Below are 4,855 nucleotides of genomic sequence, written 5' to 3' on the forward strand. Positions count from 1 at the left end.
GTGTGTACAGTCACCATCTCCTCTAGGACCTGTGGGGAGACTGTCCAGAACTGGTCAGCATGGGAGCCTATAACGTGACTAGTGTGGAATTGGAACTAACTGTCCAGAGTTAGCAAGACAGGTAATAGCAACCTTGTCTTGTGTGAGGGGACAGGTGGTAGGCAGAGGGCAACACTCATCTCCTGTCAGCTGTACCGTGGATTAGCAAGTTGTCGAAACCAATTTCCAGTCTCTAAGCTGGGAACTACCAGGAATGTTAAGGTCTGTCCCTGGCCACTGCTAATTAACTTAGTGATAGAGACTCTGCAAGGGACTGAAGTTTTTCCCAGGCACCAGTGTTCACTGGGGGTGCACTCTGATAGACAAATTGAAACTTTTGGAATATTACCATTTCAAATAACCCTGATTTTCCCATTTGACCTTTGAGGATTTGATCTTTTGACCCTATCTGGAGCCTTTTGCAGTAACAAGCAGCAGCAGGAAGCCCTGGAATGTGTGGTAAAAAATAAACTCCAGGAATGTGGGATTATGGGATGCTGCTCAGATGCCTTCTGATTTGTGATGCAAGAACAGTGGTCTGAAGCTGATGTATAGCCCCATATATCTATCATAAGGGAAAATTTGGGACCTGCAAACAAAGTAGCTGGTTCACAGTGGTAGTTTGCCAGTCTCCCTCCAGCATGGAGGGCAGGGCTTTATTTACTCAAAGTCTTGGAGAGATTGACAGTGCAATCATAATGCAATGCATAAGTCAGTGCTTTAAATCTTCACCCTGTCATGCATTATTGGCCTGTTCTTTCCTTTGCAGATATTGGTGGGACCACACACACCCTGTCTCTTTCACAGTGACCACCGTCTGGGTCCCATGGCCGTTTCTCACTATCATATTTGAGTCTCAGCTTCCTCATTTGCACAATGGGAATTATAGTGTCACATGATGCATGAAGTGGAAATTAAGTGTGACTATCACTCACGCTCCATAGACTTGGCAATAATATTATTTAAATGTGGCTCAGCTCTCATAGCTCAGTGAGTAGGTTACCGGCCACATACACTGAAGCTGGAGGGTTTGAACCCAACCCAAGCCTGCTAAACTACGATGACAACTGCAACAACAACAACAACAATAGCTGGGCGTTTTGACGGACGCAGGTGGTCCCAGCTACTTTGGAGGCTAAGGTAAGAGCATCGCTTAAGCCCAAGTCATTCATTCCTAGGCCAAAAGATATATATATATTTATCTATTGTTTAAATGTTTGTTTTGTTTTGCAGGGACAGCAAGCTTCCTCAGGGGTTACTGGTGTATCTCCTTGGAAACCACAACTCTAAACCATGCTGTGAAGGAAGAGTTGGCCCAGGACCGAAGGCTTTTCCTTCTCCTGATCCACCTGGTTCTAATCTGACCACTTCAGACACCATAAATGGGGGATGACAGGGCTGAGTCCCTGACATGGATCAGACCTGTACTATTTGTCAACTGTGTAGACTGAAGTCTGCCTTCTGTCATTGTCAGAAAGGTCTCTTCCCTTTGTTTGACTGAGTAAAGACATTTCTTTTCTGTGTGGTGATGTATTCATTGAAAATTGAGTGAAGACATTTGACAATGTGAAAAGGGGAAGTCATGTGCTAAGTAGAAATATGCACTATTTTAACTTGTTCTCCCAGAAACTTCTAACCTATAGTTTCAGTGGGTCTCTCTGCTTCCTCTACTTTGCTATTGGCACAAATGTCACGAAGAAGGTAGCATCACAGATCCTGAAGTTCACACACCTTAGGTCAAATTCCACGTATCTCGGGACTAGACCCTTCAGTGTCTTCCTTTTATCCAGCACGTTGTTGTCCATACCTTTCATATTTATCCCTGTAATTGGTTCAATTACTTTTAAAGCCTTGGAAGATGGCAGTCCTTTTTATTTGCCACCCAGTGGAAAGCTGAGTTCTAACATACATGGAAAACCATTACCCAAACCCAAGTTCGTTTACCAAATGTTATGATAATGGCCGAGGTTGGGTTATTTCTTCTTCACAAGCACTGGTGAAACTTCAGATAACTGTGATGCTTCCTTCCTATTCCACAGTCAGTGTCACATTTGGTGCTCCTCTCTGTGGTGGCACAGTCATCTTGGGTCTCCTTGGTTTTCATTTTGCCCACTTTCTTTGTTCTTGGATGAGGGGCTGTGAGGGAAATCAGAAGGGCATACTTTGGTGGATAATTGCACTGGGTAATGGCATTTAAGAAGAATCCAGAAGGTAGAGGATGCCGAAAGATGTCTCAGTAATTGGTGGCAGTCTCAATGATCCAGGCCCTCAATGGAAGAGAAAGTGGATCTCCTCTGGTTTTCAGGTAGAACTTTTCGTTTCTTGAATCTTTCCCAGTTGTTCATTCTTCGGCCAGCCTTGTCACTTAATCTCTGGTGGAATTTTAGTCAGTGAGTGTGTATACTCCAATGAGAGTGGCAATGTGCTACAGATTCTTGGTGCACAGTATTCCATGTCGTACTCCAATTTGCTTAAAGAGCTTTCTCATGCCTCTTCCTTATGTAAGTGGTCTGAAGAGAATGGATTATCATGGCCAGGCATTGGAGTTAAAGTATATGTGTTACACGAGTAGTGGTAGACTATGGATTTTGCTACTATTTGATGAAATGGGATAATATACTTAGGGGTTGATATGCTCACTTGGTTGTAAAATAACTTCACATTATGGAGATATGATATAGTCATGGACTATCTCTGAGATTTCAGGAGAACTCAATAAAATTTATTTCAATGATAATCTGAGTAGCAGGAGGTATAAACACTGTGACCATTTGACGTCATGTCCAAGGAGGCTTTCCCATGGCAGTACTCATGTCTTAAATTAGGATTCTTGTCATTGCTCTAAGGTGAGTTTTCCCACTGAGAAATTTGAAAAAAGGCTTTGATATACTGTGTTATTTTACAGGTAATGGGGAGGCACATTTTTACCCTTGGGCATTGAAGGCCTGTATCTCCCAGCTTACATGCCAACTCCTGTCTTTTGGGTGTGTCACGGTCTGTGCTTGAACATAAGACCTAGGCATAGGTATCACATTTGCCATGGATAAAAATGTAACCAGGTATTTTCTCTGTGAAACCAGTTCCCTGTCACATGCATCCAGTCATGTAACTTGGACAGCAATGGTCATTTTGTGAAGTATCTTAGTCTACTGGCAATGATGGTGATGGTAGGCATAATGATCCTGACGGTGGTGGTGATGATGCTAAAAGAAATCAATCCCGGCGATCACTGGGACTAGGTTTATTAGAACCAAGAACTGTGCTTAGTTCTTTTCATTGGGATCTTACCTCATCCTCTAAAAATGATGCTAGCTAACTAGTATTATTATCATCTCCATTTCGCTGAAGACACTAATGATTAAGAAAATATAATTACCTTGCCATGATAACAGAACCAGGCAAGTATCAGAAGGGACTTGTTTCCAGGTTCAGCTGGCCGTGAATTCTGTCATATTAATCACAAACTGTGAGAAGTCATGTCTTTTTTTTTTTTTTTTTGAGAAAAAGTCTCACTTCCTTGCCCCAGGATAGAGTGCCCTGGCATTATAGCTTATGGCAACCTGAAACACTTGGATTCTAGCAACCCTGTTCCCTCAACCTTACCAGTAGCTGGGAACACACATGCCTGTCACAACGCCCTGCTAGTTTTTATATTTTCAGTAGACAATGGCTCCTCCTGCTCAGGCTAGTCTGAAACACCTGAGCTCTAGCAGTCCGCCTGCCTCGGCCTCTCAGAGTTCTGAGATTGCTGGTGTAAGTCACCACACCAGGCCTGTGAAAAGGCTTTTTAAGGAAGTTTCTGGTGCTTGAAAAAGGACCGGTTACCCCGCCTTCCATCTTCTTTCCATTTTCTGGACAATGTTTACATCCAGAGAATATACAGGAGGCTTCTGTAGTAGTAGAAATAACTGCTGATGATAATGGCCCCAAAATGATAGGATAAAATATGTTGAAATAACGGATTTCAAGGCTGGATCCCCAGGTAGTTTGAAGATCTGTTCTTCCATGAGAAGAATTATAGAGTTAGAGGCTCCAAAAGGAAGAACAGGCTTTTGCATCAGGAATGATGGAATGACGTTACACGTGGTTGCTCCATCAGACGCTTATAGACTCAGGTGGGAAAGATCTGGGGACAGTGGTTCCAGGGAGAGCTGCTGACAAAGGCTGAGGTTGAAGCACTATATCGAACATGATGTGACAGGTGTTGTGTGTTGGAGGGTGTAGGTCTTGCCTCCTTCACTGTGCTTGGCACTGCCACAAAGTGTATTGTTGGGTGTAAAATGAGGAAGTGTGTCCCATTGGCAAACATGATGCTATAACTATGGGGCAGAACTTTGCTTTCCATTCTCAATGAGACTCTGGGTTTAGCTGCCTGTGAGGGCTTAGAAGTTCTTGGCTCATCCTGTGCACTGCCATAGCCTATGAAAAATGGCTTTGGGGAATGTGGCCCTTCACATCTTATATTATAACTGAGTGGAGTGATCTCGGGCAGTGCTCTGAGAGGCACCTTCGATTGCTTATGGGAACATTTTCTATTTGGTGAGCTGAAGCCTCAGTGTTTTGTATTTATAGTGAGCTGTGTTCACCAGTGGACATTTATTAAAGTGAACTGGTGTTCCCGGTGTGTCCTTGGAAGTTCCTCCTCAGGGGCTTCTTTCTCCCCATTTCAGTGGCTCAACAGCCTTGTGGAAGGTCCTACAGGGAGCAAAGTGCAGCAGTGGCAGCATCTGGGGAAGGTGATTTTAGGTCCCGGGCAGAAACGGGTGGCGGCCCATTGTCGGGCTTCTGAGCTGAGTAGTTTACACCCTGCACAGGG

General features: G+C 43.9%; 2 pseudogenes; one reads left to right on the plus strand and one right to left on the minus strand.

Moving 5' to 3' along the window:
• The window catches only part of LOC128577232 (Krueppel-like factor 4), an 873,632-nt pseudogene that overhangs the window by 593,658 nt on the left and 275,119 nt on the right, over positions 1-4,855 (minus strand).
• The window catches only part of LOC128577233 (Krueppel-like factor 4), a 793,492-nt pseudogene that overhangs the window by 512,380 nt on the left and 276,257 nt on the right, over positions 1-4,855 (plus strand).

This window comes from Nycticebus coucang, chromosome X (assembly GCF_027406575.1).
Source record: "Nycticebus coucang isolate mNycCou1 chromosome X, mNycCou1.pri, whole genome shotgun sequence".
Lineage (NCBI taxonomy): Eukaryota > Metazoa > Chordata > Mammalia > Primates > Lorisidae > Nycticebus > Nycticebus coucang.